Source organism: Capsicum annuum, chromosome 9 (genome assembly GCF_002878395.1).
Source record: "Capsicum annuum cultivar UCD-10X-F1 chromosome 9, UCD10Xv1.1, whole genome shotgun sequence".
NCBI classification, from domain to species: Eukaryota; Viridiplantae; Streptophyta; class Magnoliopsida; order Solanales; family Solanaceae; genus Capsicum; species Capsicum annuum.
Genome location: NC_061119.1, coordinates 61,689,344 through 61,714,289, shown reverse-complemented (window position 1 = coordinate 61,714,289; position 24,946 = coordinate 61,689,344). Strand labels below are relative to the sequence as shown.

The window sequence follows — 24,946 nt, the reverse complement described above, 5'->3', positions numbered from 1 at the left end:
ATTGCTCTATTCTTGAAGTGAATGTTGTAGCAATATATGATACATCCCGAAAGGTATGTTAAGAGAAAAATTCTCTACATTATATGCACACCTTGATTTGCTCTTAAATTAGCAATATTTTGAAAGAGGTTATAAACTATCAAAATTTGATAGGGTTAAGGCACAATTATATTCCATTGGGAATGAGAAGCTTATTAATGCAAACGTGTACTTGATTGTGATGGTATCACAACTCACCTCTGAAAGAGGTAGAATAACTGAGAAGAGTTATTTTGAAATCGACTTCTAAAGTAGTAAATCTAAATTTATTCATGTAATAGTAAATCTGAAATTTACTGAAGAAAAAATATACATGTCATTGTAAACTTGTATTTAATACTATAAATGAGTTCATAAGTTGATATGAACGATTGTGACATCTCGAAGATGTGCACATTAAGTATTAGACATGTATTGAAGAACTAGAAGATTCTTCAAGAATTGTTTATGTTATTTATTCTCATATTAAGTTGGTTGGATCAACAATTATTCGGATTGAATTCCTTAAAATCTGAAAAATATGAAAGGTGAATATGGGCCTGTTCAGCTGTCATGTGATCTATTAAGATGCATCGATATAAAATGATCACATATGAGTTTATTGTCAACATGTAGTTTGACATTCATAAAGTTGTTTGCTCAATAAAATTTGAGTTAGAGTATAACTTTCAAATTAGGTAATCAGAATAATTCATCTTGATGATGATTGTTTGACATTGAATGCCTTCGATAAATAGCTGAACCATTGCTAACGAGAACAAAGTTGCATGTGTTAGTTTGAAAAATTATATACAAAAGTACTTGTATGCATCAAACCAATAAATTATGATTAATTCTCCCTCAAAGTTGTTTTTGAGTCAGGAACCACACATTGTCCATCTAATAATTTTGATGTGCGGTATACGATTAATGAATATACCATGAAGCACAAAGATGGATTCCTCAAAGAAGATGGAGGATGTATGTTTGTTTTTCTAACATAAGGGGGAGATTATAAACATCTATGAAATATGTTAGGAATTATCATCAGATCCTCATTCAAAAGATAATTCAAGTCAAATGCTGAAAGCATCTCATATTTAAGCTGCCAGTGCTCTTATTTTGTGTCCTTAAAGGACAAAGTCCACGCATGCATGAAGCGTGGTAGACCATTTGATTTCAAATGAAATAATTCTTGAAAAGAATAAGGAGTAAAGAATCATAATAAGAAGGCAATGTACTCTTGAAGAGCCTACGACATAACACTTCATGAAACCTTGTGAAAGGTTCAGATACCTTAAAATAATGAAGTGGTGAGATCACAAAATATTATGTCACATTGCGAACCGATACAAAGTGAGAAACCATTGATGATATCTTTGATACAATATTGACGCAATATTGTGAAAGATTACGAGAATCAGAATTCTACGTTTATTGAATCATGCTAACGTAGAAAATATTTATCAAGTGGCATGAAAGGATGCATCTTGGTAAGCATACAAATTTATTTGATTTTCCGTCAGACACTTGAAGATATTGCACATGATATGATGAATATTGTCACTTGACAAAATTTACATGAAAACTTGTTTACGGATTCAAAATGTTTGAAGCATATAAGAGTTTCTAGTAAACTTATTTATAATCTTTATATTGTATAAGTTTATAACTTGAAAATTATTGAACTCTTGGAGAGTTTTCAAAAGCAATACATTATTTGCTGAAATGAGAAATATGAAGTATCATATTTTTGTACAATTGGTGCACTACACTAATGTATCTTGCAAATACTACAAGGCCTGATATAGCCTTTTAAGTCAATTTGTTAGCAAGGTATATTTCAGCTCCTATTAGGAGATATCTAAATGAGATAAAAGATATGACCTTATTTTATTCTAAAGATTGCAGTCATGATCTTATTGGTCATGCTAACATTGGGTACTTATCTGACCCGCATAAAGCTCGGTCTCAAACAAGCTATGTGTTCATATGTGGTGGTACTGTCATATTTTGGAGATATACAAAGCAGTCTATCATAGCCACTTTATCGAACCATATAGAGATAATAGCTATTCATGAAGCAAACCAAGAATGTTTATGGTTGAGGTCCATGGTACATCTCATTTGAGAAAAATGTGGTTTGAAATGTGATAAAGTACCCATGATTTTTTATGAGTATATAATGCAGCATGCATAGCACAACTTAAGGGAGGATTCATAAAAGGAGATAGAACGAAACATACTTCATCAAAGTTTTTCTACATACATGAGCGATAAAAAGAATGGTGATAGTAATGTGCAGCAAATTCGCTCAAGTGACAATATGACTGATTTATTCACCAAGTCTCTTTCAACTACAACTTTCAAGAAGATGGTGCACAAGATTAGGATGCAATAGTTCATTGATGTTCTCATTATGGGAGCAAATACGTGTTGTACTCTTTTTCTCTTTCAAGTTTTTGTCCCACTGGATTTTCCTTGTAAGGTTTTTAATGAGGCAACCAAAATGCGTATCATTAAAGATGTGTACTCTTTTTCCTTTACTAGATTTTTTTTCACTGGATTTTTTCTAGTAAGATTTTAACGAGGCACATTATCTATCAATTAGACATTCAAGGGGGAGTATTATAAATATATTACCATATATAGTGGATGTCTACTTTACCATGTATAGTGAATGTCTATTTATGGAAAAGTTAGAAACTCCAAGGTAAGTTTTTCCCTATAAATAAAGGGGTTTTTCTTCATTGTAATTGAACTCCTTAAGAATCCCTATGAGAAATAAAGAAGTCTCCTCTCTTCTCTCTCTATTCTTCTTCGTCTTTACTTTATATTTCATAACATATATATATATATATGACTTATTATATATTTCTCTTAATTTCTACAAATTAACAAACCTATTGTTTCAATTATATATTCAAAATCTTAATTTCCCCTAACAACATTTAGACTGTGTTTGGTATGAAGGAAAACATTTTTGGTTTATTTAGTTGAAGCAACCAAACACTTAAACACTAGGTTGGTAAGGAAAACATTTCAGAAAACAATTAAAATTTATTGGGTATGAAAATTCTTGTAAATTAAAACACATTATGTAGGATTTTTTGTTGTAACTAAAATTCGACTTTTTTCATGTTAGTTCCTATCATTTCTATTTTATGAGTATTTTCTTATCGGTTAAACCAAAAATCGAGCCGTTAAGGACTAAAAATCGATAAAAAATATGTTATTGATTTGGTTATTGGTTTAGCATAGTTAAAAATCGAAAACCGATAAACAATATCGATAATATATAAAATCGAACAGAACCGACCAATGCACACCCCTACACTAGTGTCATTTGGCTTCTGCTTAGCCCGGGCCCAAACAAACATTAACAAATAAATTTATAGATATTTCAAATAAATTTTAGGATAATTTTAAAGCACGTTATAAACAGTCTTTTGTAGAAATGTAAGGTGACATCGTATTCAATAGATGCTTGCGATTCGATTTTTCCCCAATCACGCGCATATCGGGAGTTTTAATGCATCATACTGCCTCTTTTTTATTTATAATCACGTATGAGGTCACTAAAGAAACAAAAATATTAAAGGTTGATATATTTTTCGATGATAAAGGAAAAGTTGCTCTAATTTCATCATTTTATATTTCAAAAGACTATTTGATAGAATTTGAAGCTACATTGTGTTAAGTTAAAATTATAAATTAGCTATTCAAATATTTTATGAAAAATAAAAGCTAATCACAACATTTCTATCAATTTAGTAATGATTTTTCAAAGTATTGATTAAAGTGCATATAATTTGATTTTTGAAAAGTGAAATGTGATAAATACTTTAAGATAAATAAGAAAATATTTTTTTTAAAAAAAAAATATTGACCAATTAAAAAGATCCATGTGAAATTCTTAAGAAAAGATAAAAGGGAAATAGAAAAAAAAAATAAAGTTATTTTTTTTATGATTTGTTGAAACAAACAAATAAAATAACAAAATTTTAATATAAGAAACAAATTTTAAAAAATGAAAATGAAAGGCAGTATAAGAAAATGAATAAGCAGCCATATGTAATCGCCTCATAGAATAAAAACATAATGTGAGGACGACCAAAGTGATCATACTCACTTATAATTTATAGTAACTAGTTTCATGAGGTTCGTGCTAAATCCGAGCCCAAACTCAAAATATATTTATTTTTATTTATTATATAAAGGAATGAGTTGGAGGACGACCAAGGGTATATTTGTCATTTCACATTTAATTGATACAATCATTAGTTAATATTCACATCAACATAGAACTCCATTAGCCATATACCAAAATAAGATTGAAGTATATTAAATGGTCAATGTAAAGAACTTTTATTATATTATATAAATATTTTATATGTAAGTTTTCATAAAATTAGATTTGTAATATTAAAAATAAGATGTATAATACTCCATTCATTCCTTTTTATTTGCTTCATTTGGGCTGTGCTTATATTACTAAATATTTTCTCCTTTAATATTTCAAGAACAATTTGAATAAAATCTTTCTGTTATCCCCTTGTTCAATAAATGGGAAAAGTCATTGTTTCCACCTCAAACTATACACGAAAAGTCTAGGACACACCCAAATTATCATAGTGATCTATTGCACACCTATACTATATAAAAGTAAAACTATTACCTCCCCGCGACACTCATGCCCAAGTTTAATAAGTGTACTCCACTCGCCCTGTGGTGATGCCACGTATTTAATTTAATTTTCCTATTTAATTAATGGACCCTTTAATAAACCTAGCCCGACCCAACTAATTTAACCCAAGTCTAACCCGACCCAACCCAATTATTTCACCCTACCCGATCCATTCGGGTTGAATATGAATGGAAAGAAAAAATCCAATATGAAGAGCATCAATACGAACCAAAATTGAAACTTCATATCTCTTTCCACTTCATGTTTTTTAGCAAATTTCAACCCGATAGAAGAGATAAACTCCTAATTTTGTTGTGTTTTTTAATGTTTACAATTAAAAATCGTTTATCTCTTTTCACTTCAAGTTACGATTGTTTGTGTTTTTAGAATCAAAAGGAAACATTAATTTCCAATTAAAAGACATCGGAGCACATACAAACTGCATTCAGCACATAATGCACTAACTGAATAGCGAAAATTGATGATCAAGCTTAGACAAAAATACATTGTCATGTTAACTGTTATCTAATCAAATACTGAATCCAGCAGGTTGTACAAACTTATGTTCCTTTAAACGGGCAACAACAATATCTGGAACATAAATAAAGATCCCTTAGAGCTACTATGGTCTAGCGACTGGCTCCAACACTTCAATTGTCACCACGCTATTACCACGAATCACCACCATGCCAATTTCGTTCTTCTCATTGCCATTAACTTCCACAGTGTTGTCAATGACCAAATTCATCTACGAAGAGTTCCAGTGACTAAGCGGTTGGCATTTAACTTGATTTTGAAGCTGCTTGTCTATGTTCTTTTTGAGATCCAAAGGTTAACCCGACCTGTTCATCCTTGCTATCTACTATTTGCTGCTTCTTTTTCTACGCAGTCACAGTTGCGATTGTTATGAGTTGATTCGGTTGATTTCAACAAAGGTGGTACAAAAACAAGCTTTAAGAGAGGTTGAACAAACACTTAAGGGAAGAAATATTTATCAAAATTTCAACAAAATTAAGACAAAAGAACTATATTTTCTCGCAATATAGAAAAAATTTGAACAATTAAAAAGATTTAGTTACCAATTCTTCAAACAAATTATCTTGAATTTTGATTTTGAATGACAAATTTGAAAATTAGGATTCTTTAGTTTGGAGCCTCAAATTGGCTGAAATAGAGGATATTGTTGAATATAACCTTGGGCATTATAATTTAATATTTTTAAAATATTTTTAAACATTTATTTTTGAGTTTTGAAAGGCTGGACGCACCTATATTGAGTGTAAGAAACGCGGCTTGGACTGAGTGTCGCAGTGAGGTAATAGTTTCACTTTTATATAGTATAAATGTGTAATAATTGGTCACTATGATAGTTTAGATATGTCCTAGACTTTTTGTGTATAGCTTGAGGTGGAAACAATGACTTTTCCCTTCAATAAATATAATAATATTTTTAGTCTCTTTAATAAAAATTTTAACTCCACTAATATTAACTTGATCTGTGCTCTATTTTTATAGATAATTTTCAACTATTAATAATGTATTTTTTATATTTTATATTATTTAATTATGAAAATGAATGTACGATATATTTATATGGATAAGAACAGTCTCTTATCTCCTTAATATAAATATGCTATTTACTTTTATTTATATAGTATATTCGGTAAAAAGATCATATTTTAAGAAAATATTGCTCGTAAGATTTTATAAAAAATGTTAATATACTAACACTTATAATTTTAATTTATCTTCTTGTCTAATTTTCAAATAAATCAAAAATAAAAATATTTAAATTAGTTACTTAATTCAAGAAAATGTGTTTGACCTGATGTTAAAATAAGCATTGAAGCATATTATATTTTAATTTCAATTAGGGCAATTTAAATAAGTTGTAAGCTATTATTTGATTTTATAAAATAAAAAAATATAGTTTTTTTAAAGTGTGATCTCTATTATCATTTCTATCTTATTTATTTAAAAATTAATTTAATTTTTTTGATAAACTAATTGAATAAAGATAAATACATTTAAAGTTGTAACATTGGGGTCGTAAAATGAGTCCTTCATTATCTAGTAAAATTAATAATTCTAAGATAGAAATATAATTTATATTATATATATTTTTTATTTTACAATTTGTATATCTAATGATCTGTTAAAAAGTCTTGTTGATAAGTTTTCATAATTATTAAAGTTCTTAATCACATAATTTTGTAATTTTTAAATGAAAACATTATCTATGAGAAAGAAGATATAACTAAAGAATTAGAGTATATCAAAAAGTTACAAGATATTGACATTCTTGATATTTTCTACAAAAATCAAGTGGCTGATTTAAAATATTTAATAATTACTCTTCGATGTAGATCATAAATAGAAAAAGAATTTTGATATTTTGTAAAATTTGCGAGTATTTAATTTCTTAGATATAGCTAAAAATAAACTTATTCTGATAGTTATTATATAAATTAACTTAATAAGGATCTATCAGGTTATTAAATTATAATTAAACTATATTAATAATTACTCAATTCAGTCAATTTACTTATTATGTTTATTTTTCATACATCCCTTACAAGAGTAACCTATTCGACCCATTTTAATTATTGTTTTATACTTTTTTATGTCCACTGCGAGAAAACAATAAATATAAGATATTATATATTATATTATAATATCAAAAAGGATATATATATATATATATGATATGATATGAGATTGTAGTTGAAAATCACTCAAACTTTAATTGTGTATTAAAAGTTTGCTTGAATTTTTTTTTTTTTACTGAAAGTGATTGTTGATTTAAAATGAAGGGAGTTTTAATTAAATAGTAATTTAACAAGTGGCAAGAAGAAATCAATTATAAAAATCCAAATGGAATTGCCTTAATAAAAAATTAAGGATGAAAATGGAAATATGTGATAAAAAGACACTATTATTTGCAATGTGTAATAATTTTATTTTACCAAAAACTTAAAATACCAAAAAAAATCCTTGTGAGGACTACCAAAATCTCAAGATCCTCTCTTATACTAGATAATTTTAGGGCCCGTTTACGGGGTCAATGCACTAATTACAAACTTTAGATTTATTTTGTATATACGAAAAAGTTTAATACAAAAATATTAACTAATATTCTATTGTTACCGACATAAATTTTAGCATAAATAAAATATTGTATGTAAAGTTATCTAACTCACAAATATTTTTAAGTATTATTGGTATCTATTATGAAAACATTTATTTCTTACTATTCTAAAGCACTAAGGCTAAAATTTAATTGATTTTTTCAATATCTCATAATGACATAAATTTATTACGATTTAAAATATAATTTTATTTGTTAGATTTAATTGAATTATACGTGAAATATATTATATTCAAGAAAGATAAAAATCATATCATACATTTAATAAATTTTCTACAATGTTCCTAATTCCGTTATTTTCTTTGAAAGATCTATTAAGAACATGATTTTTGTACCTTTTCTTTATTGTTCTTTGTACATCAATTGTTACTTATACAATATTATTAGTTATTATAATAATGTTAAGTTTGAATTGACACAACAACATATACAACACATAATTTCACAAAATAGGTTTGAGAATGGTAGAGTGTACAGGAATCTTAACTCCACTCTCATAGATAGAAAGACTATTTTTGACAGAATTTTAAGTAATAATTGGTATTTTAAAATAAAAAAATAAAGAAAATAAGAAAAATAATTTACCATGATTAATTAAATTTTGATTTGATCAATTTAAAGATATAAAAAAAATTCTTGGTTTCTCACCCAGTGTCTGATACTTGCATTGAAAACTGACTAATTTGGATTGCGCACTGCAAGGGGTAGCGCTCCCAGCAAAATTTTCTTCATTCTCAAGGCTCAAATCTAAGACCTCTGATTAAGGGTGGAGCAATCCCAATTAAGGAGCTATCGACACTGATAATTTAAATATATTCTATTATCAATATACATTAATTGGACTCAAGAATAATTTATTCTTATTATCAAATTTGATCCGGCAACTAAAAGTTAAATCAAACTTACATTAATACAACTATATAAATTATTTTCTAATGTTTAAATGAAATAAAATACAAGCTTCATTCTCTATTTAGATGAAGACCTACGATTTTTAAATTCAGGGAATACTCTTAGGATCCGTTTGATCATAATATTTTGAAAATGAGTTTTGAAGTTAAAAAATATAAAAATTGAAAATAAATTTGAATTTTTTTAGAAGTTTATGAAATTGAGTTACTTTATGAAAAAATATTAAGAAAATAAATTAAAAAGTACAAAAGGTGAATTCAAAAATAATGGAACACCTCTTGAGGTGTTTTTCAAAAATTCAAAAATAGTGAAAAAGTATTTTGAAATAATTACGGCCAAACAAATATTCCGAAATAAAGTAAAAATATATTCCGAAATATTGTGAATAATATTTATGGTCAAACGCCTACTTATTTTACTTTAAATTTCAAGCACTTCATCCGATTCATTTATTTGTCTTGATATTTTATGCTCTATTAAATATTAAAATTAAAAATTCAATAAATATTTTTTGTTTAGTATTTTTATTTCAATTTAAGATATACTATTTATTTTTATCACACTAATTTCATTCAATTTTTATTATATTAAAAAAATTGAAAATAATTTATTTATTTAATTTCTAAAATAATAGATCATTTGTACTCACATTAGTTATGTTATGAGTTAAAGTGAAGCAATTACAAAAAGTAATTAGATTAAATCTCAGATTAATTTAAAAGAAGAAAAAAAAGTGCATGGTATTGAATAATACCTTTTGAAAAAAAACTTCTCTGATAAGGGTAATAATTGATGATCAGTTGAAGACAAAAAATGAGTTTATATTTTTACACATACACAGAATATTTTTGTTGTTTCAGTGTGTTGTTTCCACATGTCCATTAGAATTTAGTACAACTTGAATGACTTTTCAGAAATTTAATATAATCTATGTTTGTTGTACAACTGCTTGAAGCTGGATTATGTTATATAATTTGTTGAAATAACATTTTTATTCTTGATCGTCATTCAGCTCATAATTTTTTTTAAAAAATTATATAACAAATCTCTACACGAAATAATAAGCATTATTGGTTAGACAAAAAAAAGTGAAAAATAGTAACTTAAGTGCATACATTATAACATTTAATAATAAAATGAATGAACAAAATTAAAAAAAATATATTAATAATAATAAAACTTTAAAATCTATTTATACAATTAAAAATAATAGAAAGTGATAGTTTTATACATATATTTTAATATAAGTAATAAAAATAATTAATAAAAAATAAAGATATATTTTATAATAAATTTCTAAAAGATCATCCATTTATATTGTCAGTAAATTATAATTTATAAATAAAATTAATGACAAAACTCGTTTATTTATACACACAATTAAGAATAAGAGTTAAGTAAAACTTATATGCATATATACTTAACACATGTAGTATTTAAATAATATCATAAAAGATAGCATTATATTTTGTAATAAGTTCATAAAATTATTCTACTTATAATGTTAATAAACTTAAACAAAAATCTATAAATATCTAGAATAAAAAAAAAATATTACATGGAATATAAAAAGATATTTCAAAGATGGAGGATGAAAATATCAAAGGTAAAATCGACATTGCATAAAATAAAGACGAATAATATCTATGTTTAAAGTAGAAATTTGTTCAAACGAAAAAAATTAAGATATTTACATTCTTGAAATAGTAAGGATCAATATGGGAAAAAGTAAAGTCTTGATAAGAAAGTTAACTAATATAGGAGATCACAGAAAATAATAATCTAGGTAAAAATATAATGTGTTATAATATATGCATTAAGATGTATAGTGGTATACAAATAATATGTTTGTAAGGTATTTTTATTTTATATCAAGAAGCTTGAAAAGGAGAATGAAGAAAGAGATATTTTCAAATTAATGACCTTTTGCGTTGATAATAAATATAATTACAAGTTTGCCCTTGATCTTCCTCCACTAGAGCACGGGCCCTACGCAGTGACTTATATGATTGAGCTCGTGTAAAATAATAGATTCATGATAATTAAGAGAAAAACCTGATTCTGTAATAGTTTTAAAATATAATCATATTGATAATGTGAGTAAAAAAGAAACAAAACTAATACAATGCAGAGGTAGTCTATTACACTATAAGGATAGAAAATATCTTGACCAGTGGGTTTTTCATCTTCTTGGACAACTTTATTGTTGTTGTGAAGGTTGGGTGAGTCCCAAGCATTAAGTGCTTAGCCTTTATTGCATTTCAAGATACTTTTCCCATCTTCAACATCTAACCTTCAACATAAGGACAATCAAGATTGTGAGGAATACAATAATTTTAGCTTCCTTTTCTTCACGAGCAGCAACTTCCTCAAATTCCTCCAACAACTTTCAGTTTTTCCCTGACCAACACCATGGAACTCTTCCACTACTCCTTTAGACTCCAGAATTTACATTTTCCCACATTGCACCATCTGATTCCTCACGTCTTAATCACCTTACAAACTCATTTCCACAGATCTCACTTTGCCGTCTCTATAATGTAGGTCCTGCAAACATTTAGAGTTATATGTCTGAGCATGCATTTTGAATATTTTAATCATAATATACAATTTTATCATCAGTCAATGCTCTGAGAAAGAGGCAGGTAGAGCCAGTTGGAAAGCTCCTTTGATAAGGATCACTTGAAATTCCTTAGCCCTGGAAAATTTAGATGAAAGAACAATACTATTTTTAACCAACAACTGCCAAAACATACTAACCTAAGCATCGATTGCTAACTAATAATAGTGAAGTCTATCTTAGGATTTAAGAATACCTCATGACTCACGGTGAGATGGGCTACAATATATCCAAATTGTTGCTTTAGTGATCCCTTGCCTTCCTCAGCACCAATAATACCATATTGACCCCTCTTGCCAAAATGAACTATTGAAAGGGATCTATTGTCTACCAAAGTAACACAGAAATTTAAATTAAATCAAGAGGAATATTCTAACTCAATTAAATTATGAAATGTTTTCTCTTTTTTCCATTCTTGATGGAGTTTCCAAAGTGCACCAACATCTCCTGCAGAAATATGAATCTCCTGGAATCAAAAGATAATAGAAATAAGTCAATAGGAAAAAGAGAAGGTTGAAACCAATGCAGTCCATTCTTTTTTTTTTCTCCTCTCTTTCCTTTCTCCTAATCTCCTACTGCATCTACTACTTACTGATCAAGACTTGTGTGCATTGCTTGAAAGATCGAGTTAGAGCTGAACAATGGTATCTAAATATCAAAATAGTAGATTAAAAGTGCTAATCTTGAATACGCTTCTTTTTATTGATTTTTCAAGACATTTAATCACTATGTGTTTTTCCATATCTAATTCTGCGGGTGATACATCAAGATGCCTTATGCAGTATTCCTTGAAAGCAGTAAAGTTAATTATAAAGTCCACAAATTTATAGTACCTTGTAAACTTCAGGTCCTTCAACATCAACGTTACAAGAAAAAATCAACATGGTGCACATATCCGAAAGTATAGATCATACAAAATAGAAATTTTAGGCTACTCCTGCATCATATTGTCATTACTGAGTAGCCATTGCTATGCCAATTAAGAACATATTTGGCCTTTCTATATCATCTATTTCTTCACTTGCGAAATGCTAATAGTCGTCGTTTACAAACATCAGTTGGTTAAGCCTTCTCTTAGTTTGAGAGATCCCCGTAATATAGCATTGTCATGAGTCAATGATCTACATCCTCTATGGTGGGTGGGTACACAAATAACTGGCAGCTTTTACAAAAATAGTTATTTTACCTTATTACCTTTTCCAGAAGTTCAAAAATATACAACAATCACATATACTTGCACAGCGAAAATACAAGATAGATCAAATTAACTCATTGCAACAATAAAAAATAAAAAAGTATGTCTAGTAGTCAAATGTATTTGAAATTTATGTATTCCTTAGTGCTATCACTCAGAGTTGTTTGTCTCTTGATTAAACTAAACCAAGTAGAATGATATAGGTGGTGGTCACATAGTTTATCACCAAAGCTTATTCACATAGCATCAATTGCTCTTACGAAGTCCTGTTTTCTCCTAAAATGGAATAAAACCAAATGAGAGTCAAAGTTATAGCAACCTTGTAAGTAGTAATGTACCGAATGATATTGGATTTAAATACAGCATATTGTGTCAGACGTAAAATTGATCCCATTATCGAGTTAATTGGCATAACAGATTAAACGAGGGAGTCCACGCTGCATTTTGTTGTGGATATAAAAAATATGTTTAATAAGAACATGTCCAAATAGGATAGCACATCAGAGCTCTTTAAAAGGACCTTGCAGGTATTGGACAAAAGCTGTTAATCTGTGTTCAGCTGATACAATACAAAGAGAATTCATGTTTAAGGAATCTGGACATAAATACAAAATTTTTCATTCACACTTCTAAAGCTTGAGTTTAGAAAGTTACTGCAAGCTCTTATATAGTACACCATGTCTATCACTTTCAGTTAAGTTAATTAAAGTGTGGCTTATTCCGACCACAACTGATCTCTTTAAAGAAGGGGCAAAGAAACAATCAAGACCAAAAGACTGAAATAGAAGCACACCTTAAAAAATAGATCACTCTTAATAGATGAAAATAAAAAGAGGTCAATATAAATGTAAATATAAATATGCATTGACTTAAAATGGTAAATTTTTATATAATAACTATTTGACGGTACTTAAAATGATAATTTTTTATATAACTATTTGACGGTACTTGCCAAGGAGTGAGGTTTTATAAGATAGTTTTTCTCCACATGATAGGGAAGTGTGAGGCATCTCTGATCACTAAATGCAACAACGACAACTGCAGAAACTATTTTCTTCAACTGTTGTTGCACACAACAACTTACAAAATGAACTTGAACTACCGGTGCACAGGTAATTTACAATATGGACTTGAACTATCGGTGCATAGGTAACTTACAAAATGGTTTTGACGTTTAGCAGAGGCAAAAGTTACTCGCAGTAATATTGACTAAGCCCATTAACCAGAAGGAGTGAATCAATCTGTTAAAAATCTCTCAGGCTACCATGTCTGATGTCAATGAGCTCTAATCATCGTCACCTATAGGACTCTTGGAGCAAGCATCTTTTGCATGAAATTCCAACACTTACTTCTCAGGGTTGCACAACCCTAGAGTATAAGGTTATGTCAAGAATGGTATCAGTTAGTTGGAGAAACCAAGTACTGCAAGTAAAATCAATTGTAAAGACAAAATAAGCACACGAGTGTAGTTCCCACTTGTGGGATTACAATGGATATGTTATTGTTGATATTATGTGTGTGCAGTGATAATTTAATTGCCTGAATAAAAGGGAAATCTTGAAGTAAAGATGCCAAAGGGTAAACTTTTTCCTTTAAAAAGGAGCTAAAAGGGATTATGTCAAAAGAAAAATTAAAGGAGCTAAAAGGGATTATGTCAAAAGAAAAATTGGGACTACTATGATTCATATTTACAGAAGAAGTTTAAGATGAAGATTAGTCAATAAGTGTTAAGATGCTAGAAGAAACAGATAACCACCAAATTTCATAGCCTTTGAACACGTAGTGCATGTAATTGTGACTAAGATTATCAACAATAAATTTCTACTGGGAAAAATTATGTATGGATATTCTTTTACTAAAATACGTATCATTTAAGCAAATGTCCAAGGCCAGCAGTTTCCATCGACAGTGCTATACATTCAAGTTATTTACCTGGGAATCGAACATGAAGGTACAGAGCATATGCAAGTAAAACTAAAGCCAAATCCACTCTTCCGGATAATAGATAATTAAGCTAGTTTGTAGTAAAGCTATTAGTAGATCCATCTTGCATCTACCATGGCTGGTATAGGAAGAACCTTCGAGCAGAAAATTAAAAATTATCTCAGCAAGCACCTAATGATAAGGGATAAACAAATAGCATCAGACCATTGAGCAGCTAGAAATCTTTTTAAGTATTAAATGGGTGAAGAAATTAATGCAGAATCGTATAATAGATGCAAGTAAAATGCGGTATCATAGATGAGCATCTACAAACTATTGTCGAACCACCTTGGCCGTTTTCTGCATATCTATGACGATGTTCAGAGATTTCTTCTTGGACATAAATTCTCTTCGTAATAGATTTTTCATCAAAAAACTTGGACATTTTTGTATCAAGTGAAGCTAATCTAAAGGTCTGCTCTTCTGTGCATGTAATACATTATTACAAATTTAATCGGTAATTAAAACATACCTTTTTGATCAATTTTTTGTGTCCACAATTGATGGGAACAACTTTACTAGAGGAGCTCACGCGTTGAGTCCAGTACTGCCTTTGTTGAATTTCGTCTGATCTGTCTTCAACTTCTGTGAGTCGCCTACTCATACGTCTAGCTGTCAAATCCAAATTATGATCCAGACATAAACCAAACAAACTGTAGTTAAATTCACACACTATAACCTTTGTACCAAACTCTAATTCATACATTCCGCCAATAAATTATGTATTTCAATCCCCCCATTTATGTTGTTGATCAAATTTAACAAATGTGTGACTTCACTCTAGATCATACAATTCATACAGTCTAAGTTGTTTTTCGACGCATATTTGAGATGGGTATTCTCTTTGTTTTTGTCAAGGTGATACGCCCACAGGGATGTTACTGCCGGTTCTATTTTCAAACATATAACTCGAATATTTAAATATTGCTCATCATTAAAGACGAAGATAAATCTGACCCTCATATCATTTTATAAGACTAAAATGAAATGGTAAAATAATAGAAGACTTGTAGAGCATTTTTCAATCGATACAAGGTTGCATCAGGGTTCGACTCTTAGTCCTTTTCTGTTTGTGTTGGTGTTGGACGTGTTGACGCGAAGTATTCAAGGGGAGGTACCTTGGTGTATGTTGTTTGCGGACGATGTAGTGTTGATTGATGAGACGCGAGGGGGGGTGAATGAAAAATTGGAGGTTTGGAGGCAAACCCTTGAATCTAAAGGGTTCAGGTTGAGAAGGTCCAAGACGGAATATATGGAATACAAGTTTAGTGACTTGAGGCAGGAGGAAGATGTGGTGGTGAGGTTGGATTCCAAGGATGTTTGTAAAAAGGATAGTTTTAAGTATCTTGGGTTTTTGATTCAGGGGAATGGTGAGATAGATGAGGATGTCTCTAACTGTATTGGAGCAGGTTGGATGAAGTGGAGACTCGCCTCGGGAGTGTTGTGTGATAAGAAGGTCCCAGTTAAGCTTAAAGGCAAATTCTACAGAGTGACAGTCCGGCCAGCTATGCTCTATGGAGCAGAGTGTTGGCCAGTCAAGAACTTCCACACTCAAAGAATGAAGGTGGCAGAAATAAGAATTTTGCGTTAGAAGTGTGGACTTATTAGAGAGGATAGAGTTAGGAATGAGACAGTTTGGGAGAAGGTGGGAGTGGCTTCGGTGGAGGACAAGATGCGGGAAGGAAGGCTCAGATGGTTTGGACATGTGATGAGGAGGGGCACGGATGCTCCAGTTCGGAGGTGTGAGAGGCTAGCGTTGGATGGCTTCAGGAGGAGGATAGGTAGGTCGAAGAAGTACTAGAGGAAAGTGATTAGACATGATATGGAGCAGCTTCAGCTTACTGAGGACATGACCCTAGATAGTAAGGTGTGGAGGTCGCGGATAAGGGTAGAAGGCTAGGTTGTGCGCGTGGGCTATAGCTAGTAGTTAGAAGAGCCCTGGTATAGCCAAGTTACTAATCCTAGGACTGTGTCCTTAGGTAAGAGCTCCTAGTCAGGAGGGTTTGGGGGTGGAGGGTGTCTCTGGCCTGTGAGTATCTGTTACTACTAGGTGGGTGTCGTTTTTCGGATGCCCTATTTCTTATATCTTATTGTACATTGCACTTGGTTACCTTATCTCATACTGCTTTGATTTATATTTATGTCTTAGTACTTTTTATGTGATGTCATCCATCTTGCTTCATGTTTCATTACGCTTTTGTTTATTATTCCTTATCTTGAGCCGGGGGTCTATCGGAAACAGCCTCTCTACTTCTTTGGAGGTAGCGGTATGTACTGCGTACACTTTACCCTTCCCAGACCCCACTTTGTGGGAATACACTGGGTTTGTTGTTGTTGTTATAGAAGTATGCCAGTACCTCGTTGTTAAAGCAGTGTTTAATAGAATTTGCATCTGGAGCTCTAATTAGCAAGTAGCACTTCTTCACATTTGTCTGGAGAGAACTACAAGAATTTATAATAGAAGCAGTAGCAACACTAACATTATTCACAAAGTAGTATTATGCAACCTAAAGGGGAGAGAGAAAGTACTCTTTGCTAGGTAGCCCATTACACCAGTGAACTGAAACTGGAGAACTATTTATTGTGGGGAAATTATACTTTCTATTCAGTGTCTGGTATTCACTTTAGGCCCGACTAATTCAAGTTTACACCAGAAAGTACCATGCAAAAATAAGCATACAAAGAACAAATGATAACAATCTAAGCAACTACATGAAATGAATCGACGAAATTGAACAAAGAACAAATGATAACAATTCAAGTAATTACCTGAGAAGAATAGAAGCTTTAGAAGTAAATAGAGAAAAACTCGTAGAGACTGCTCAGATATACTTGCAAGACAATTGTAGAACACTAAATTAAACGTGCGGCTTAATTATTGATATTCTATGCCATTAACAGAGTACAATTCATCATTTCATGACTCAATTTATAGTCGAAAAGCACCCTCCACCTCTCACTTTTTTCTCTCGAGGCTGATAGATATTCCCATTGACAATACAAGAGTATAGACAAAAATTAGTTATGCATAACGGAATAATGCAAAGGTGACAAAACTAATATGTTAGATGCAAGGTCACCAATCAAAATCGATAACTACTGCAGATGATGAAGCATAATATTTAAGTTTCACAACAGAGCTTATAGAATCCAAACGTAAAGCGTAAGTCTTAGGTAAAAATCTCAAATTCCTAAATGAAAATATAAAACAAATAAAATTTTATACATGCAAAGCTTCAAAGGAGCAAAAATCTCCATTGTTGAGATTTTCTTACCCATTATTTTGTTTCAGATGCAGAAAATTTATTCAGAAGTAATCGATTGAGGGTTTACGATTATGGCTTAATCCATGACACAAACTGATTTAGAAGAACAGTGAAGAAAACTTGAATATGGGTTAGGATTTTGAAAAATAAAACTCTATTAAACGAAAGTGATCCAGAGCTCAAAAGAAAAAATCCGATGAACTAAGTTACTGTCATTATTTGAAAAACTTACACACAAAGAACAGGAGTTAATACAATAAAAATAATACGAAACTTCACACCAAATTATAACTTTGATATTAAATATAAATATAATATTTAACTATCCAAAATTATACAAATTTAAAATATATAATTATATTTCTTTAATATTTTCAATTGTTTAAAATTTTTGTTCCTTGATGATAGAAATTAATTATATTTCATACTTTTCTCTCATTTTGTTTTCTTTTTTTATTAAAAAAATTCTTAATTATGTATGTATTTTGAATTTATGTAACATTAAATTCGTAGTGAATCAGATAAAGTATCAAACTAAGTTTGATTACAGAAGAAGTATAATCTTACATAATGAAAGAAGTATACTCCTATATATATGAAATAACTATATATTTTTCAAAATTTTCTTTTAAATTATTTTTAAATAGTGTATTAAAGAGGAGGTCTTTTCATTGAAATATTTTAATATTTTATAGGTAAAATGATTGGATAGATCTTTATACTATGTTTATTTTATAACGTAAATACTCTACTTATATGTATATCATTTGAACTCTTGAAGCCACTAAAAAATAATATTTTAAATCCATTCACGCATATGTGTGGCATTAAAGTACAGAGGTGGAATGATTACATAAAAAAAAAAATTATTTATAATATTTAAAAAATAACTAAAATCCTCCCCCAACCCATTCCAATACCCTCTCTGTCCCCCACCCAGCCGTCCACCACCGGTCCCTTATCCACCACCCTCTCCAAGTCCTCCATCGTTCACCACCGTCCCTCACCCCCGTCCTCCACGTTAATCTCCCCAAAATTTTTCAACCACCGACGGCGAATCTATACCTCCATCAGCCTTAACCATTTATTCTCAACCACCATCGCCAGTGCAGTCGCCTCCGACGATAACGACTATTCAATTTTCATTCAAATTCAATTTTTCAATTATATCAGCTCCAAAATCTCCCGTAAAACACCAAAATTCGCTGAAAAAGAAATTATATAGAATATTATTAATGGTCATCTCACAATTAGGAATCCCAACAATTAAGAGTGTCTTTATTTCGTGAAATCCAAACTCCTACATGAGGAGGCCCCCTTATTTGTTGTTCCCCACTCAATTCAATAATATGTTTGCTTTTTTTCTTTCTGTTTTGCAATAAGTTTCTTGCAACTGTAGCCAACAAGAAAAGGGAATTGAAATAATACTTGGTGAGGCAAAATTTTGTGTTCATATTACTTGCTGTAGATTTAAATGAGACGCAATCAGTAGAACTGCTGAAGAAAAAATGATGGTGATCTGGTCAATTTTGAGAGAACAAATTCTTGTCTATGTGCTGGTTTTCTCATTGTTTAGCAACATACAAGGTTAAGGTTAATGTGGTTTTTGCAGTTGGTGAATTTTTTTAGCTCGATGGATAGAGACGAGATGGAAGAGAGAAAGGGAGGTAGGTCGGTGGAGGGGGAGTTTTTGTTTTTCTTTTAAAAAAGAAAAGATTCTATCTCTAATTGAAAAATGACGTGAAATTCATGTGAAAGCTGACGTGATAACAATTGTGCTACACACATTAAAATAGAATTTAAAATATTATTTTTTAATGAATTTAAGAATTTAAATGATAAACATGTAAGTAGGAGTACACATTACAAAACAATATAGTACACGAATCTATCGAGTTATTTTACTTATTTTATAAGAAAATAACTTGGAGCAAAATTTATAATCTCTTTGATTAAATAATTGTTAACTAAATGCACCGATTGAAATTTAAAACTTGTTAAAATGATATTAATTTGAAAAAATATAATAAATATTAAGTTGTAGATTATCTTGAGAATTTTATTTTGGGTTATATAGTTAAGACGAGAAGTAGTGCATTTTAAAAAAGAAAGCAAAGATTGAATGAAAAATTGGATCCCAAAAAGAGATAGGTTTTGAATGGTGGATTTATATTTTATATTAATTTTTGACCCGATTTATAAGATTATTATATAGGTTTTAAACTTTTATTTTTATTTTTAAAAAGATTTTACACCACTAAATTTAAAAATTGATCAAATTGTCTCAAAAATATTATTTGTAACATAATTTCTTATTAAATTTAAAATGTATAGTTATACTCCTTTAATATTTTCAAATGTTTTAAAAATTTAAATTTCTTTGTAATAGAAAATATTTATCTTTCATATTTTTCTCTTGTTTCGTTTCTTTGTTTATTGAAAAAATTCTTAAGCATATATTCATGCATTTTAAATTTATGTAACGTTAAATTTTTAGTGAATTAGAAAAAGTATCAAACTAAGATGATCATAGACGAAGTAATATACTCCTACATAATGATATTTTCCATGCTACATAATGAAATGACTATATGTTTTTCAAAATTTTCTTTCAAATTATTTTTCAGTAGTGTATTAAAGAGGGAGGTCTTTTCATATATAATTTGAGAGTATTTTATTATTTTATTATCAAAAAGTAATTTGAAATAAAATTTTATAATCTTTTTGATTAAATAATTGTCAACTGAATGCAACAATTAAAATTCAAAACTTGTTAAAATGATATTAATTTGAAATAGTATAATAAACATTAAATTATAGATTATTTTGAGAATTTTATTTTGAGCTATATAACTAAGGTGAGAAGTGAGAAGTAGTACATTTTAAAGAAGAGAGAAAAGATTGAATAAAAAAGAAGTCCCACAAAAAAAGATGATTATGAATGATGAATTTGTATTATGAAATGATTAAAATGCCTTTGGTCGTCCCATAACTCACTCTTTTATATAAAAAAACAACTAGTTTACCCCTATTCCGTAGGAGTCTATGATGAATTCGATAAGGAGATTATTTTTATACGATGTTAAATGCATGATATAGATTCAAATTTTATCACTAACAAGAGTCGTGAGGTGGGTGGATAAGAGTAAAGGAACACGTCTGTTATCTGTTGTTTTTTGTGCGACGTTAAATGCATGATATAGACTCGAATTTTGTCACTAACAAAAATTATGAGATAGATGAAGAAGAGTAGATGGACACTCTTGTTATTCGTTGAGTTTCGTGTCATGTTTCCCTAATCTTTATAAAAATAAAAATAAAAATAAAAATAAAAATATATATAAAAAAAAATGTGAGCTGCGTACACTATTTCTTTTAACAAATTACTTTCGTATCTAATGGTACACATGTACTAAGATCGAAGTATTCAATAAAAAATGCAAACAAGTCTGTGGAGTCTTTGTGACTTTTGCTTTTCTTTTCTCTCAAAAGTGTAAATGTTAAATTTGTTATAGAACATCATACTTTATTAATTTGCTTTTCCTCTTGATACTTGAATGTAAAATTTGAAAATCTTAATATTTAACAAGTTCAAAATTAAATCAGAAATTAAGAAGAGATAAAAATCAAAGTCATACATATTATGTTAGATACAAAAAGCTTTTTTTTACTTTCAGATCACTCGGATTTTCCCTTAAGATCTTTATTTCTTCCTTGATTATTAGAGGAAAAAAATTCAATTGAATACCTTGATGAGAAGATATATTACTTTAAAGAATCTTCACCATAGTTGGCCGAACTTCATACGATTGTTAAAAATCTAGCTTCCTAACAACAGTGGTGATCTAGCTTCCTGGCAGCAATGGTAAGTTCAGCGATTGATTATTTCACTATTCATTGGTATTTGGTACGGTTGATTCTGAACTAGTACGCTAATTGTTGGTTTAGATTAAGCTGAAACAACTGTGAAAATCCCTTCAATGATAAAGGTATAGCTCATAGAATATTTTTTTCATTTGCGCCTCCATCGAGATTGAATTGGGCTATAAAAAGACGGGTCATTGATGTTTGGTGCATGTTAGCCTTCCTGGCTTATCATGCACCGATATCAATAAAATAGTCCCTCCTAATCTTATGACCTTGTACGCACAAAGATGATTTTTCAAACCGCTACTTTAAGCTACTTTAAACCACAAAATGTTATAAACTAGACGGGAGAGTTCAACCCAAAAACTAGTCTAATAGGTGGTAGAACTCATCTGGCTTATAATCCCCTTAACATTTCTCTATTTTTCTAATGTGGGACAATTGGTTCATAACAATCGCTTCCGCTTGAGAACCAACGACCTCGTTGGTCATGACTGTGCCCAGTTGGTCACGGCTGGCACCCCTCTTAGGTTCAAGCCACCACTCCTGGCGCACAGGCCACCATTACGAGTCACGGTCCAACGAGCGGCTCCCCACACGTGGATCGATCCTCATTGGTCACAGCTATGCCTAGTTGGTCACGGCTGGCACCCCTCTTGGATCTGGAACATGAACTCAGGGAACTCAATAAAACACACTCGGAGTTAGTCAACATTCAGCGGAAGTTGGAAGAACAGCTTGATGTTGGCATTGGTTATGTTTTTCGTGATGGTTTACTATTTTTTAAGGGGAGATTGGTTGTCCCATCTGATTCTCCGCTCCGTCATCACTTGCTCCATGAATTTCATGACACTGCCATTGGGGGACACGTAGGGGTGGCTAGAACTTATCATAGGTTGGCTACTTAATACAAAATTACACGCAATATTCACTGTCTTGCACCAACTTGCTCTTTACTTTTTGTTACTAAACCCCACAACTAAATCAGTAAATCTTTTAGAGGGAATGGTCATTCGCTTTCTCCTTCTAGGTTGAGAAATATTATTGCCCACCGTAGTTGCCAAGTTGTCCTTCACATCAGCATTTGTGCTCATAACAATACTTATCTCCTCAGAAAGAACCTTGTCCACAAGGTTCTGGGAAGCCTCAGTGTAATCAGTCAATGGTAAAAGAGTTACAGGGAATATTGGATCCTCAACACAATGCTTGATCATCGAAATATGAAAGATAGGGTGAATGCGAGCATCCTTAGGTAAATCTAATTTGTAAGCCACCTGTCCAATGCGCTTAAGGATTTTGAAAGGGCCAAAGTATCACCGACCCAGTTTGGAGTGCTGCTGCAAGCGAACAGAGTTTTGGAGATATGGTTTGAGCTTGACGAACACCCAATCTCCCTCACTAAATTCATGTCACTGCGATGTTTGTCAGCAAACTTTTTTATCCGTGCTAGCGCCTTAAGCAGATTGAGTTTTAAAAGGCCCAAAACCTTATCACGATCCATAAAATACTCCTCTGCTAGCTCACTAGGACTGTTGCCCAACATGTAACGTGCTATGGTGGGAGGTTTTCTTCCGTAAAGTGCCTTAAATGGATACATGCCCGTCGAGCTCTGGTACGCCGTATTGTACTAATATTCATCCCATGGCTACATTTCAACCCACTTATGTGGTGCGTCAGTAATATAACAATGAAGATACTGCTCAACACATTTATTAAGTGTTTCTGATTGGCCATCAGACTGGGGGTGATATGTTGTACTCATAGCCAAAGACGTCCCTTGCAAACGGTTGACCTCCTGCCAAAAGGAATGCAAGAACCTGGGGTCACGATCAGTAACAATAGTTCTTGGTGGACCATGAAGGCGAATAATTCCAGTTACAAAAGCTTCAGCAACCACTCGAGTGGAAAAAAAGGCAGGCAAGGAATGAAATGGCCATATTTTGTCAAACGATCTACCACAGTTAAGATGGTAGATTTGCCTTTTGAACTAGGCAAACAAGTGATGAAATCCATAACTATATCCTCAAACACCAAATCTGGAATGGATAATGGTTGCAATAGGCCTGCTGGGTGGTGGTGTATATCTTTCATTTGCTGGTAGATTTGACAGGATGGAACAAAAATCTAGACATAATTGAAAGCCAATCTATGATAAGTTCTAGCCACCCTTGCGTGTCCCCCAATGGCAGTGTCATGAAATTCATGAAGTAAATGTTGAAGGAGCGGAGAATCAGATGGGACAACTAATCTCCCCTTAAAAAATAGTAAACCATTATGAAAAACATAACCAATGTCAATATCAAGTTGTTCTTCCAACTTCCGTTGAATGTTGACTAACTCCGAGTGTGTTTTATTGAGTTTCCTAAGTTCATGTTCCAGATCATAACTCCTCGTGGAAAAGGCCATTACGACCGCCTCAGTATTGCGAGAAAGAGCATCAGCAGCCTGGTTTATTTTACCTGGACGATATATGATCTGGAAATCATAGCCAACCAACTTATTAAGCCATTTTTGCTGTTCCGGTGTTTGAATGGTCTGATTGGTTAAGTTCTTCAAAGATTGTTGATCAGTATAAATAGTAAACTTGCGTCCCAATAGATATTGACGCCACTTATTCACTGCTTCAGTGATGGCGAACATCTCTCTGTGATAGCTGGAGGCCTCCTGCATTCGGGTGCTTAGTTTTTGGTTGAAATAAGCTGTCGAGTGCCCTCTTTCCAATAAACAGCTCCTATGTCTCGGCCAAAAGCATCCGTTTCAAACTGAAATTCTTGAGAAAGATTTGGCAGAGCAAGTACCGGGGTAGAACTAAGCTTCTCTTTTAATGTTTCAAATGCAGTGAGGGTTATAGAATTCCACATAAATGCATCTTTTCATAGCAAATCAGTGAGAGGCCAAGCTATAGCTGCATAATGATGGATGAAGCGGTGATAATAGCCCGCAAGGCCAAGAAAACTACATAGTTCCTTAATATTTTTAGGTGGAGGCCACTGCTGGATGGCCTTAATTTTACTTGGATCAACACTCAAGCCTTGATTAGATATGACGTGCTCGAGATACTCTATCGATATTTGACCGAATAGACATTTGGCTTTCTTGGTTACTAGTTGATGTTGGCGCAAAAGTTGTAGCACTGATTGCAGATGGTTAATATGGTCCATCCAGTTTACACTATACACCAAAATATCGTCGAAGAAAACCAATACAAAGTGGAGAAGGTAAGGCCTAAAAACCTCATTCATATTAGCCT

The 24,946-nt window shown here is 31.2% G+C and overlaps 1 pseudogene; it reads right to left on the bottom strand.

Annotated features, from left to right (window-relative positions):
• Positions 1 to 5,319: 5,319 nt before the first annotated feature.
• Positions 5,320 to 5,555, bottom strand: LOC107842095 (annotated as a pseudogene).
• Between the last annotated feature and the right edge of the window lie 19,391 nt (positions 5,556 to 24,946).